This window comes from Helianthus annuus, chromosome 16 (assembly GCF_002127325.2).
Source record: "Helianthus annuus cultivar XRQ/B chromosome 16, HanXRQr2.0-SUNRISE, whole genome shotgun sequence".
Classification (NCBI taxonomy): Eukaryota; Viridiplantae; Streptophyta; class Magnoliopsida; order Asterales; family Asteraceae; genus Helianthus; species Helianthus annuus.
The window spans coordinates 190,479,542-190,495,164 of record NC_035448.2 but is presented as its reverse complement, the minus strand read 5'-3'; the positions used below and the strand labels follow the sequence as shown (position 1 = coordinate 190,495,164).

At 34.9% G+C, this 15,623-nt stretch overlaps 1 protein-coding gene across 3 annotated transcripts in view; it reads left to right on the top strand.

Annotated features, from left to right (window-relative positions):
- The window catches only part of LOC110920459 (trafficking protein particle complex subunit 12), a 56,179-nt gene extending 40,770 nt beyond the window's left edge, over nt 1-15,409 (top strand). Inside the window, exon 3 of one of the 3 annotated variants that reach the window (XM_035985002.1) lies at nt 15,390-15,409. The gene's annotated coding sequence lies outside the window, so the exon portion shown is untranslated. Of the gene's footprint in view, nt 1-11,552; nt 11,655-14,111; nt 14,135-15,389 lie in introns of those variants that run through there. The other 2 variants (XM_035985001.1, XM_035985000.1) reach the window with 2 other exon arrangements.
- Nucleotides 15,410-15,623: the final 214 nt, after the last annotated feature.

Here is a 15,623-nt window from a genome sequence, read left to right as displayed (position 1 = left end):
TGTCATGTTACGTGTCGCAAAACACACTCATCATCACCATCATAGATTTACATAGATTCCAATAGATTCGATAGATTCCCATAGATTCAATAGATTCAATAGATTCAATAGATTCAATAGACTCAATAGTTTCACATAGATTTAGTGTTAACGTCAACGCAATCCCACATGGCACGTGCTACGAAAGTTTGGCAACATGACGGAAGCACTTATATATAGGAAGTACCAGCGGCGTATCCACCATGCTTCAATCATGCCACGTCCCCCTCATCATCGGTGTCACGATTTGCTAACCACAACTTTAGATTAACCAAATTGATTCAACAACATAGATTATCCCAACTAATCCACATAGATTAGCCAATAGATTCACATAGTTTAGGGTTAACATCCTCATCATAGTCTAAAACAACAAAGTCCCACATGGCACGTGCTATGAAAGTTCGGAAACATGACGGAAGCACTTATATATAGGAAGTACCAGCAGCGTATCCACCATGCTTCAATCATGCCACGTCCCCCTCGTCATCGGTGTCATGCTTTGTTAACCACAACATTAGATTCCCCCACAACTTTCACCAAATAGAATTCCACAACTTCAACCCGAGTCAACAAAACTATGAATTTCACTTAGCGCGTGATACGAAGGTTCGGTATCATGCCAGAAACGGTTATATATAGGAAGTACCAGCGGCGTATCCACCACGCTTCGGACATGCGACTTTCGCCTCGTCTTCGGCGCTAGGCTACGTTTCATATTTTGTTACTCAACAACACAGGCATATATTACACATAGAGTTCACATAGTTTACACGAGTAGTTCCCATAGCTTAGATTTTAACATCCTCATCACTGGTCTGCAAACACTAAGTTTCGCATGGCACTTAGTACGAAAGTTGGTAACATGTCAGAAACACTTACATATAGGAAGTACCAGCGGCGTATCCACCATGTTTCAGACACGTCACTTTTCCCTCGTATTTATATGCCATGTTACATTTAGTGCTTTACAACCACATTAACACATAGATTCATCAAATAGATTCACATAGTAACATAGTCGATCAAGATTCCCACATAGACTATCATGAAAGAATAAAGCTTCATAAATTTAGTTTGATCCTGAGATTAGGGTTAATGTTTTAGATTGCGGACATACGTGCATTTCGTGTAAAAGCCTCAAAATAAACGAAGAATCAAGTTTAAAACCACACATAAAATCGAGATAACATAAAAGATGGGCTCATAAAACGTAGGATTGTTCCGGGTAGAGGAACGGTGACTAACCAAAGTGATTCGAACCCCTTTCGAATTGAGGTAACGTGTCTTGACTTACTTAGACAAATACGTCATCGATGATAGGCCTACGATATTCGTCCTTTTGGTCATTTCACATTCCTAATTGAATGGAAGTTTCGAGACTTTGGCAAGACATAAAAACGTCAAAGAGTGGGTCTAGTTATCAAGGTCTGAGTTTCACCTCTAACTTGACAACATCGTACCCTAATAGCGTTGGTACTTTGTCCGTAGACAAGACCTACTAGAATTATATGGAGGTTTTCCATCAAGGTTCGGATGTCACTCCTGACTTGAGGGAAAACCTCGTGCAAAATACAAACACTGATTAACAGTGTTTTCAAAGTATCAAGTGTATATTGTATCAGCCTTAGGAAAGGCATGTAATTTTAACAGGAAAATGTGTTGCTAGGAAGCAGATACGGTAGAATGCATAAGTCTTAAACAACAAATAAGAGTCAAGATTTCTAGAACTATAGACTAGGGCAAGCATTCCTACTTATCCTAATTCCCTATAGTTATGGCTCTGATACCAATCTGTCACACCCCAACCGATGGCGGAAACATCGGGGTGCGAGCACTAAGCGTCCAGATTGCTCTTGAGATTCCATAACACTAATAGTTCACAAATTTTAATTAAATTGATTCATAAAATAGATTGTCTAAACATCAAAACAAGTATCATCAAGTTACATCACATCACAATATTGTCACATCAGTGAGAATGGTGATGTGACATGCCTATTTATAGTGTGAGAGGAGGAAAAGGCGGTGTGCGCTCGGATTGGATGGCGGGTCGATCAAGTGGCCATCTAATCGAGTGGTCATCCGATCAGGTGGTTATCCGATCGGATGGTCATCCGATCGGATTGCCACTTGGCCAATCCCATCCTTTCCGCGTTCCCGTCCTTGATTCGTTTATCGAGTTAGATTAAGCGTTGCGTTGCGTATTGTTTGGTAAAAGTATCACATAACTAGATTACATCATAAACACAAAAGTTTCCAAGTTTTATAGATTCCGCCAGTGACAAGACTCCAGTCTCTCGTTCAACAAAGAATCAAGTTGCACAAGTCTCAAGAGTCACGCACCAAATAAGTATCAAAAGTCAAGAGTTAAGTTTCAAGTATCAAGGATCAAGGATCAAGTATCATAGTATTTAAGACTGAAAGTATCAAAGTATCACACATCACATATTACAAGGACTAAAACTGACAAATGGACAAAGTATAAGGACTAAACTTGCCAATAGCCTAAAGTTTAGGGACGTCGGGCGTTACATATACTCATACGTTTTATGCTTATACTTATACTCATACTACTCGTACGTTTTTATGTCTATACTCATACTTACGTGAATGTTCATACTTAAACTTATAGTTATGCTCATACTTTCATACATACTCATGACACATACATTCGTACCCGTACGCGAGCGGAATCCGAGGGATTCGCTTACATGGGTCCCATACATACTTAAGCATGTACTTGCTTACATACTACATCCTATACGTACATATTCTAATTCTTTTTATGTATACCCTGATTCATACACAACTAGTACAAGCTATGCAGATCATGCGACAATCAAAATAATCGCGGGTGCACACGGGATTATAGTGATAGGCGTATGAGAACCATAGAGTGTACTACTATGTATGGTAAGACACAGAACGTAACATGACACTGAATACGAAACAGACGTAACATGGTCAAAACATGGCGGATACGCCGCTGGTACTTCCTATATATAAATGTTTTCACCATGTTACCAAACTTTCGTAAAACGTGCCATGAGAAATTCAGTGCTTTGTAGACCTATTTAGACCTAATACGAACTTTAAGCAACTCACAAGTGCAGTATATCCGATTATCCACGACGGGACTTCATCTTAACACTACTTTCGCCTACCCAATACTTATGCCATTCTTATACTCGCATTCGTTTATTAAAAATCAATCGTTCACTTTTATACTCCCATTATTCCTTGTCTTTTATACGAACCCCGTTCGCAATCAAGGAGGTTTAAACGATCGAAATCCTAGCCTACCTCCTTACTTTTAAAACTACCTTTCTAGTCTTTATTCATTTACAAACACCTGTATTTTATCGTTACCTCCAAGAACCGTTTTATGTAAAACGTCAAAACTTCTCGTTCCTCTCAGTAAAACAATTTTCTTCAAATGTGCAAATTGGTACTATTCTTTAAGCTCCCCCTGCAAACTACCCCACTTTCATCAAATACAACCCGTTTTGATACAAAGATCTCCTTCGTAAATATGATACATTTGTGAAACACCTCCAAATTTAGTTATTCAAACTTGTTAACTACATATGCACCTACACGCTTTCAATTATGTTGGTACCTCAAATCATTTGAGCCAAACAACTTCTTTTACAAACCCATCTTGTCATGCGTCAAAATTTCATACCTTTTACATTTCAAAATTTCCAAGTCTTAATTTTAAATAATCACCTACTTGTCAAAAAAAATCTTTCAAGTCTTACTCTTGGATAAATTTCGAGACGAAATTTCCTAAAGGAGGGGAGACTTTAACGCCCTGCTATTTCGCACCTTCTATATTTGGAAACCTTTGTTTATAATCCTATTCTTGGAAACTTTGCGTTCTTGTAATCGTCGTTTCGATGTAACCTTTGTAGAATCCGAGACTTGAATCACAATGAAATTCTCGTTTGAACTATATTTATCGATACTTGATACTCGTTAAACTAGTTAAAACTCTTAAAAGAATGAGATTCGTAAGTTTCGTGAAATGAATAATCGTATAAAGATTTTTATTCTAATTTAAATTCGTTTATAAATATGGTTATTTATCGATCTTATTTCCTTTAATTAATTAAATTAATTAATAATTAAAAATTTTATTTTTTTAATATCTAGTTAGTCTCGTTAGATATTAATGTTAGTAAACTAACCTAGTTAGTTTATATTATAAGTTAGTTTCCTTTTACAATAACATAATTGGTTAATTAAAAGTCCAGGGATTGTTTTTGCCATTGCTGAAAGTTTGGTGTTTTAATAACAAAAGAAAAGAAAGATAAAAAAATAAAAAAATAAAAACTGCTGACCGCGGGGATCGAACCCGGGTCAACAGTTTCACTCAAGCACGCACAAACCAGCTGAGCTGGGCCTTCTTTTCCAACAAAACCCGGCTCCCATTTCTTTTATACACTCTATAAACGAAGCTGGCAGCCACGACCTGACCCCCTTTTCAGCGAGTTTTAGCGCGTTTTTTTTGTTGTTTATGAGTTTTAAACTCACTTATAACATTAATTATTCAAGTAACAACTAACCTAACTCTTCCTTTTCAAATCACTTTACAAACTCATCCAAATCAGTCCTAAATTCGTGCAAAATCAGAAGGTTCGAGCAGATTGTTGCTTCATCACAAAAGTGAGCATAACTCACTCGTTTCTTGTCCGATTTACTCCATTCTTTTTCCTATGTGCTTGGATTGGCTTTAGCTTCGATTCTATGGGTTTTCTCACAGTAAATCAGTCCTTGGAACGTCGCCAAAAAGACTCCAAAGTTCACTGTTTGTTTCTATTTTGATTAAACTTTTACTAAACTTGTTTAACTTGAGTCTAACTCATCTCAAACCAATGTCCTTATACTTATAACCACTTCTATGGTTAGTTAGGCTTAAAAACAAGGTTGAGACATTCAAAATCAGAGGATTAATCCTCACATACTATCTGTTTTGTTCAAGGGTTTAACCCACAAGTGATGTTCAGGTTCAAGACTTGATGTATGTGTGATATAGGATTAACTTGGGTTGTCCTACATAAAATCCACACATTGCTTGATGATTTCTTATAGATTAGTGTTTAACATTCTTGTATTACTTGTAGTTCATGACCCTCCTTGAATGTTTTTACATCAAGTGTAGTGGTGAACACTTAGAGGTGCCTAAATGGAAGACTTGTTCTTCCTACCTCCTACATGATTTCTATGACATTTAGAGGTACCTAAATGAAGATTTTAATCTTCTACCTCATGCTTGAACTATTAAACTATTGGACATATTAATATATCTATATAACCTATATAATACATAAACATATTATCCGAATAATCGAACCATTGATGATGAACTAGTGTTCATACGTCAAGGTACTAGATTATATCACCCTAGACTATGATAACTTGTCACGATTCTAATGGAACTTTGTTCCATGAAAACATTTAAACTCCTTAGAGTTTCCTAGTGTCAAGAACAAGTATCATATGTACTAGGTGATTATTTTCATATGTTATTTTCATGTTGTTTAAATTCCAAATCTACGCATCCCTTAATCTTCAATTCAAACTCGTTCATACACTAAATCTCATTAACTCGTCAATACTTGGACAATCGGAAGACTTAGCAAATTTTTGAGTATACTCGAATTCCCCTCTTTACGTTTACCACTTTTTGGGGTGTAACATGTTTACTTACCAAAACTTACACATGAACATTTTACTTAAATGCACAAACATTCCTATAACATGCTTGTATACGTGATTGCTTGATACTTTAAACTTGGGTTAATTACATCTTGTGTTAGACTTATCATTAACTTCGTACGAGCCTATCCGTGACAATATAGCGCTATAGGATTAACGCACCGCCCGTAGACTTGTGGTTATGTCATGAGCATATTGCATTTCATCATTGGTTTGATATGTTAGACACATGCCGAATTTAATGTTTATCTTGTACCACGTGCTTGCTATGAGGAACTGTTTAATCATCTTTTATGCTATGTATCTACCAAAACTTGTATACTCGCCTTTGCTTTTGCATTGAACTTTATTTTAAACATGTTACAAGTTGAGAATGATGATGCTTTGAAATTGAAGTAGTGATGATGCTTAGATACACACATAGACGTCTTAAGCTTTATTTCGGTGTATCAATTTGTACTTGTTTGTCGTATTCTTGTACTGAACGTGTAGTATATCAACTTGTTATATTGAATTTTCACCTTTGTAATCGAATTTTAGAAATGGAATGAAATCCATTATTTAATTATTGTCACCAATAGTGTTATGAAGTCTCTTGCAATCTCGTTTTCGTCTCACTCCGATGTTTCCGCCATCGGGGTATGACACCGATGGTCGGTGGTGGTGGCGGCAGTGGTCGACGACGGGTGGTAGTGGTCGATGATGGCACTGGTGGTGGCGGCAGGTGGTGGTCGATGGCGGCACTGGTGGTCGGTGGTGTCAGCGTCGGGTTACGTTAGTCGGGGGTGGCGGTGGTCGGCGGCAATGGATGATGGTGGTGGGTGCTATTGGTGATGAACGGTGAAAGACGAGATGGAATGAAAAAAAGAATGGGTGGATGAAATGAATTTGCGGGAATGAAATGCCCTATGTAATGGATTATTCCATTACCTTGACTAACTAAACACATTTTTTTTCATTCCTTTGCAATCGCCCATTCCATTTCGCCTCTCAATCCTTTCATGCATACTAAACTCCGCTTCAAGTCGAACTTATGAGTCGTAGAAGCAACCAAGCAACACTCCGGTTGTCCTTGCTCACAGACCCAACTTTGACTCACACGCATCAACTTGGCCCAGACTAGCTTCGTTTTCTACTAAGAGCATCCCCAATAGGGGTGTTTTTTTTTATGTTTTTATGATGCCAAGGTGGCATTGCCCCACCAATCACAAACATTCTCTCTCTTGCCTCATTCCCATCACCTAAAAACAACACTCTCTCTCCTCTCTCCTCCCTCCCTCTCACAACACATTTCTCTCTCATTAACTACATGTTTTTCACTACATACATCACCACACCTTCTCTCCTCCACCTCACACTCTCTCTCATCCACCTTACCTTTCTCTTTCCTGATATTGTGAATGCTCTAATTCTTCCCTGATACAAATATTTTTGGGAAAATCACGAATTTAGCCAAGACTTGGTCAAAATTTCAAAAATAGCCCGTTGACACCCCAAAAAATGTCGTTTCACGAATTCCAACCCGGCTCAAGACATAAGCTAAGAACTTTCCTCAAAGACCAGTCACCTTTTGCCACATGTTAACTGTCAAAACATCTCTCATCACCTGTCACTTTCTCTCTCCTCTTTCCATCTCTCTCTCATCCCCTATTTCTTCTTCACCACTCCCACCCTACTCCCTGTCTTCATCTTATTCACCGAGCACCACCACCACCTCCCACCACCACCCTGCAACCTCCCACCACCCTTACCGAGCACCACCACCCTGCAACCAACCACCACCCTCACCGAGCACCACTGTTTCTCTCTCTTCTAACGGTTTCTCTCTTTCTATCTCTCTAAAACAACCGGTCCTCTAACCGTCATGAAATGAACTGAGTTTCTCCCCTGTTTTAACTGATGGAGCATTAACCCTAGCAACGCCAGAAGAACAAGTTTTCTGAGTGCAAGCTGCATTTACGCATTGGAAAGAAGAAGGTACTTTCAATTTTCAAGGTTACAATATTTTTTATCTGTACAAAATTGTTGATTATGCCTAGTTTAAGATTGTTTGCTAGTGAAATGTGATCGTTGCGAGAGTATTTTTAAAATGTTAGGGTTTTTGCCAGGTTACCATTTTCTTTACTTTATCTATTCATGTTCTTATTTCAATTGAATAATCAAATGTTTAGGGTAGAGACTATTGTTGTCTGATTTATTTATCTTAGGGTTGTTAGGGAACTAAATGTTTAAATCCGAAACTAGCGTATGACATAAGTAATAAGAATGAATGTGTGTGCCGTTTGAATGAATATGTTTATAGATTGATGATGTTGATACTACAGGCTGATGAGTTATTCTTTTTAAAACTAAATTAGCTTCATGCACCAGATCATTTGTCACTGTATATCTTAAAGTTGGGTAGCATGTAGAGATGGCAATTAGGGGTTTTTTAGATGCTATATGTAACTGAAAGCTGATCCAATTTTAAATTCGAGTTAATCGATTCTTATAAACATTCTGAAATTTTTATTAATTTTCTACACATGAAGTGTATACAGGAATACACTTCTGTTAGGATACTTTATTGTATTTGTTGTTAAAAATAGTTTGAGTTACTTAGAATTAATTCCGTCAACACGAACCGACCGACGAACCGTCCAAGAAGCACTAAATATGAAGACCGAGAAAGAAAAAATCAAGCTTCTAAATTCTTTGATTAAAGATCACGACAAGGTTACAAGACTTCAAAATGTTAACGGGACATTATGGAGTTTACAAGATACAAAGTCAAAGAATTGTGTTAATAAGATAATATATCTTATTAACACATTAAATATTTTCTATGAAAATGCCTCCATAAAAAGACAAAAGGAACATTTCCTTTGGAAAAGCATTTCAACAAAAAAGGAATCTTTCCTTTAGAAATGAAATCATCAGAAAAGGAAAAGGAATCTTTTCCTTTTGATAAAACATTTCATCAGAAAGATATTTATATCTCATATGTGAATATTATTCACCAGAAAAGGAAGTGGACAAATTGGTAATAAAAGAAGATAGGCCACATGCAAATGGATGGGCACACAAACCAATATCCTATCAACCAATCATATTTGAGATAGGTTATGAAAAATCTCTATAATTACATAATTCCTATGAATGAATTATGTGTGTCTTTTGTGTAGTAATATTTAATATAGAGTTTTTCATGTGAGATTACCCCCTGGTTTGGCCCAGGGGTGACATTTAGATTCAAGTTTATTCTTGGATCGACCCCTTCTTCTTTGATTTATAAGAATTAATCATTGAAGAAATATCACTCTCACTGTCTTTATTTTTATTTTTTTAAATGTTTATATACTTCAGAAACACCCGTCTCAACGAGAGAAGAAAGTTACATCATTCGAACAGGGCCGTCAAAGGGGACCAACAATTGGTATCAGAGCAGATTGAATAAATTATTTCCAAGATCCCTTGTTCCTATATGAGAGACGTATATTCATGATCTGGCAAAGGTAAAAAAGATTTTTTTTTTTTTTTGCAGATCTAAATGAAAAAAATAAAGTATGTAGTACAGTTATTTTTTTTCAGTTATTTTCATTACTATTGCTTTTATTACTAATATTATTATTATTATCTCTATTAGTATTTTTTTTGTATAAAAGGAGGTGTAGAAAAAGGATATTAAAACACAAAAAAGGAGTTAAACAAAGATAAATGAACTTTAGTTTATCAGAAAGAAAAATTTTGACATCTAAAAAGAAAGTTTCTGATAAAAGAAAGTTGGTTCGTATCTTATTTAATGAAATAACTCCAAATTCTGGTTAGTTAATCTTCAAAAAAAGGGAATGATAATGATAAAAAGAGATTAAAAAAATGTGTGAAAGTTTAGAAAACATACTCATAATTATTATCTTTAAAAAAAAGTTTTCACAAAATATTCCTTGAAGAAAAGAACATGTACTTAGACTTCCACCAGAAAAATATGTGTAAGCAATACCTATTTTCCTTACTTATTCCCTCTCATCTCAAAAAAAAAATCGGATTTTCTGATGCGTTCGTCAGATTTTCTGGAAAAAAAAATCAGAAGAGGCCATTTCTGATGGATCTGAATATCATTAGTTTCTGGCGATTCTGTTAAAAAAAATTATCAGATTTTCAGATTTTCTGATTATTCTATCAGAAATGTCATCAGATTGATTAGAAAACATTAGAAATTCTGTTAAAAAAACTTTTATCAGATTTTCTGATTATTTTATCAGAAATGTCATCAGATTGATGAGAAAACATCAGAAATTATGTTAAAAAAATAAAAAAAAACTTGTATCCGATTTTCTGATTATTTTATCAGAAATTTCATCAGATTTATCAGATAATCTGATCCAAAGAAAAAAAACTCGACGGTTCAAGATCATTTTTTATAACCCTGCATGATTCGTTATTTTTTGAAGCCTCATCAATCGATAGACTAAACACTTATCCTATATTGGATAGAAGATACTTATATCCTATGTGGTGGGGATACAAGATATAATGCTTACATTTAGGTGGAATTAAAATCGAGGTGAAGAATTATAACGACAAATGAAATATAATCAGATGATCATCCATAAAATGTCGAACGTTTGTCAAATAAACTTTCATCCCAATGAAGATACAGTCAACGAATATCACTAAAAAGGTGCCTACATGATAACGTGACAAGAAGAAAAGAAAGATACATCTTCAACAAGTTTATTTGTTATTTCTAAGTATAAATGCATTGTTTGTATTTTTAACAACAAATAGGGGGTGACTGTAAGAGAATTGGTGTAGGTTTCTCTACTCCACTTGTGTATTTTTTGGTTTGTTTGGAATGAAATCACCGGGATAAATCCCTTTACCCAAAAAAATAGCGGGTGACTGTTAGGAAACTTTATTGTATTTGTTGTCAAAAATAGTTTAAGTTACTTAGAATTAATTCTGTCAACACGAACCGACCAACGAACCGTCCTAGAAGCACTAAATATGAAGACCGAGAAAGAAAAAAATCAAGCTTCTAAATTCTTTGATTAAAGATCACGATAAGGTTACAAGACTTCAAAATGTTAGTGGGACATTATGGAGTTTACAAGATACAAAGTCAAAGAATTGTGTTAATAAAATAATATATCTATAAAAAGGCTTCCATAAAAAGACAAAAGGAACATTTCCTTTCGAAAAGCATTTCAACAGAAAAGGAATCTTTCCTTTAGAAATGAAATCATCAGAAAAAGAAAAGGAATCTTTTCCTTTTGATAAAGCATTTCATCAGAAAGATATTTATAACTCATATGTGAATATTATTCACCAGAAAAGGAAGTGGACAAATTGGTAACAAAAGAAGATAAGCCACATGCAAATGGATGGTCACAGAAACCAATATCCTATCAACCAATCACATTTGAGATAGGCTATGAAAAATCTCTATAAATACATAATTCCTACGAAAGAATTATGTGTGTCTTTTGTGTAGTAATATTTAATATAGAGTTTTTCATGTGAGATTACCCTCTGATTTGGCCCAGGGGGTGACATTTAGATTCAAGTTTATTCTTGGATCGACCCCTTCTTCTTTGATTTATAAGAATTAATCATTGAAGAAATATCACTCTCACTGTCTTTATTTTTAATTTTTTGAATGTTTATATACTTCACAAACACCAGTCTCAACGAGAGAAGAAAGTTACATCATTCGAACATGGCCGATAAAGGGGACAAACAACTTCCAATATATAGCACTACACATGTGTGTCATTTTGGTGATCAGTATTTATCAGTTTTCTTGCTAGAATAATGGCACTTGAAGCATCTAGGCTTGCAACAGAAGATGTTATTAGCAGCATGCCGGATAACGTGATAACTCATATTCTGGATCAGTTGTCGGTACAAGAAGCAGTGAAGACTACTATCTTGTCGAGAAACTGGAGGTTCAAGTGGACTACGCTTAGCCAACATGTATTTGATGAAAACTTCTTGAAGTATCTTTCAAAAGACAAATGACTAAAAAAGACGTATGGGCGGATTATAAGTAATCTTCTTCTAAATCATAAAGGTAACATAACAAAGTTTGTCCTTTACGTATAATATCTTTGCTTCGATGAAGTGGATGAAGGAAATGTTCTCCAATGGATCTTGTATCTGTCTGGTAAAGGAGTTAAAGATATCACAAAATAGTTTAAGTTACTTAGAATTAATTCCGTCAACACGAACCGACCGACGAGCCGTCCTAGAAGCACTAAATATGAAGACCGAGAAAGAAAAAAAATTAAGCTTCTAAATTCTTTGATTAAAGATCACGACAAGGTTACAAGACTTCAAAATGTTAGCGGGACATTATGGAGTTTACAAGATAGAAAGTCAAAGAATTGTGTTAATAAGATAATATATCTTATTAACACATTAAATATTTTCTATGAAAAGGCTTCCATAAAAAGACAAAAGGAACATTTCCTTTGGAAAAGCATTTCAACAGAAAAGGAATCTTTCCTTTAGAAATGAAATCATCAGAAAAGGAAAAGGAATCTTTTACTTTTGATAAAGCATTTCATCAGAAAGATATTTATAACTCATATGTGAATATTATTCACCAGAAAAGGAAGTGGACAAATTGGTAACAAAAGAAGATAGGCCACATGCAAATGGATGGGCACAGAAACCAATATCCTATCAACCAATCACATTTGAGATAGGCTATGAAAAATCTCTATAAATACATAATTCCTACGAAGGAATTATGTGTGTCTTTTGTGTAGTAATATTTAATATAGAGTTTTTCATGTGAGATTACCCTCTGGTTTGGCCCAGGGGGTGACATTTAGATTCAAGTTTATTCTTGGATCGACCCCTTCTTCTTTGATTTATAAGAATTAATCATTGAAGAAATATCACTCTCACTGTCTTTATTTTTATTTTTTTGAATGTTTATATACTTCACAAACACCAGTCTCAACGAGAGAAGAAAGTTACATCATTCGAACAGGGCCGATAAAGGGGACCAACAACTTCCAATATATAGCACTACACATGTGTGTCATTTTGGTGATCAGTATTTATCTGTTTTCTTGCTAGAATAATGGCACTTGAAGCATCTAGGCTTGCAACAGAAGATGTTATTAGCAGCATGCCGGATAACGTGATAACTCATATTCTGGATCGGTTGTCGGTACAAGATGCAGTGAAGACTACTATCTTGTCGAGAAACTGGAGGTTCAAGTGGACTACGCTTAGCCAACATGTATTTGATGACAACTTCTTGAAGTATCTTTCAAAAGACAAATGACTAAAAAAGACGTATGGGCTGATTATAAGTAATCTTCTTCTAAATCATAAAGGTAACATAACAAAGTTTGTCCTTTACGTATAATATCTTTGCTTCGATGAAGTGGATGAAGGAAATGTTCTCCAATGGATCTTGTATCTGTCTGGTAAAGGAGTTAAAGATATCACAAAATAGTTTAAGTTACTTAGAATTACTTCCGTCAACACGAACCGACCAACGAGCCGTCCTAGAAGCACTAAATATGAAGACCGAGAAAGAAAAAAAATTAAGCTTCTAAATTCTTTGATTAAAGATCACGACAAGGTTACAAGACTTCAAAATGTTAGCGGGACATTATGGAGTTTACAAGATACAAAATCAAAAAATTGTGTTAATAAGATAATATATCTTATTAACACATTAAATATTTTCTATGAAAAGGCTTCTATAAAAAGACAAAAGGAACATTTCCTTTGGAAAAGCATTTCAACAGAAAAGGAATCTTTCCTTTAAAATGAAATCATCAGAAAAGGAAAAGTAATCTTTTCATTTTGATAAATCATTTCATCAGAAAGATATTTATATCTAATATGTGAATATTATTCACCAGAAAAGGAATTGGACAAATTGGTAACAAAAGAAGATAGGTCACATGCAAATGGATGGGCACACAAACCAATATCCTATCAACCAATCACATTTGAGATAGGCTATGAAAAATCTCTATAAATACATAATTCCTACGAAGGAATTATGTGTGTCTTTTGTGTAGTAATATTTAATATAGAGTTTTTCATGTGAGATTACCCTCTGGTTTGGCCCAGGGGGTGACATTTAGATTCAAGTTTATTCTTGGATCGACCCCTTCTACTTTGATTTATAAGAATTAATCATTGAAGAAATATCACTCTCACTGTCTTTATTTTTATTTTTTTTGAATGTTTATATACTTCACAAACACCCGTCTCAACGAGAGAAGTAAGTTACATCATTCGAAGAGGGCCGTCAAAGGGGACCAAACAACTTCCAATATATAGCACTACACATGTGTGTCATTTTGATGATCAGTATTTATCTGTTTTCTTGCTAGAATAATGGCACTTGAAGCATCCAGGCTTGCAACAGAAGATGTTACTAGCAGCGTGCTGGATAACGTGATAACTCATATTCTGGATCAGTTGTCGGTACAAGATGCAGTGAAGACTAGTATCTTGTCGAGAAACTGGAGGTTCAAGTGGACTACGCTTTGCCAACATGTATTTGATGACAACTTCTTGAAGTATCTTTCAAAAGACAAATGACTAAAAAAGACGTATGGGCTGATTATAAGTAATCTTCTTCTAAATCATAAAGGTAACATAACAAAGTTTGTCCTTTACATATAATATCTTTTCTTCGATGAAGTGGATGAAGGAAATGTTCTCCAATTGATCTTGTATCTGTCTGGTAAAGGAGTTAAAGATATCACAAAACAGTTTAAGTTACTTAGAATTAATTTCGTCAACATGAACCGACCGACGAACCGTCCTAGAAGCACTAAATATGAAGACCGAGAAAGAAAAAAATCAAGCTTCTATATTCTTTGATTAAAGATCACGACAAGGTTACAAGACTTCAAAATGTTAGCGGGATATTATGGAGTTTACAAGATACAAAGTCAAAGAATTGTGTTAATAAGATAATATATCTTATTAACACATTAAATATTTTCTATGAAAAGGCTTCCATAAAAAGACAAAAGGAACATTTCCTTTGGAAAAACATTTCAACAGAAAAGGAATCTTTCCTTTAGAAATGAAATCATCAGAAAAGGAAAAGGAATCTTTTCCTTCTGATAAAGCATTTCATCAGAAATATATTTATATCTCATATGTGAATATTATTCACCAGAAAAGGAAGTGAACAAATTGGTAACAAAAGAAGATAGGCCACATGCAAATGGATGGGCACACAAATCAATATCCTATCAACCAATCACATTTGAGATAGGCTATGAAAAATCTCTATAAATACATAATTCCTACGAAGGAATTATGTATGTCTTTTGTGTAGTAATATTTAAAATAGAGTTTTTCATGTGAGATTACCCTCTGGTTTGGCCTAGGGGGTGACATTTAGATTCAAGTTTATTCTTGGATCGACCCCTTCTTCTTTGGTTTATAAGAATTAATCATTGAAGAAATATCACTCTCACTGTCTTTATTTTTATTTTTTTGAATGTTTATATACTTCACAAACACCAGTCTCAACGAGAGAAGAAAGTTACATCATTCGAACATGGCCGATAAAGGGGACAAACAACTTCCAATATATAGCACTACACATGTGTGTCATTTTGATGATCAGTATGTATCTGTTTTCTTGCTAGAATAATGGCACTTGAAGCATCCAGGCTTGCAACAGAAGATGTTATTAGCAGCATGCTGGATAACATGATAACTCATATTCTGGATCGGTTGTCGGTACAAGATGCAGTGAAGACTAGTATCTTGTCAAGAAACTGGAGGTTCAAGTGGACTACGCTTAGCCAACATGTATTTGATGACAACTTCTTGAAGTATCTTTCAAAAGACAAATGACTTAAAAAGACGTATGGGCTGAT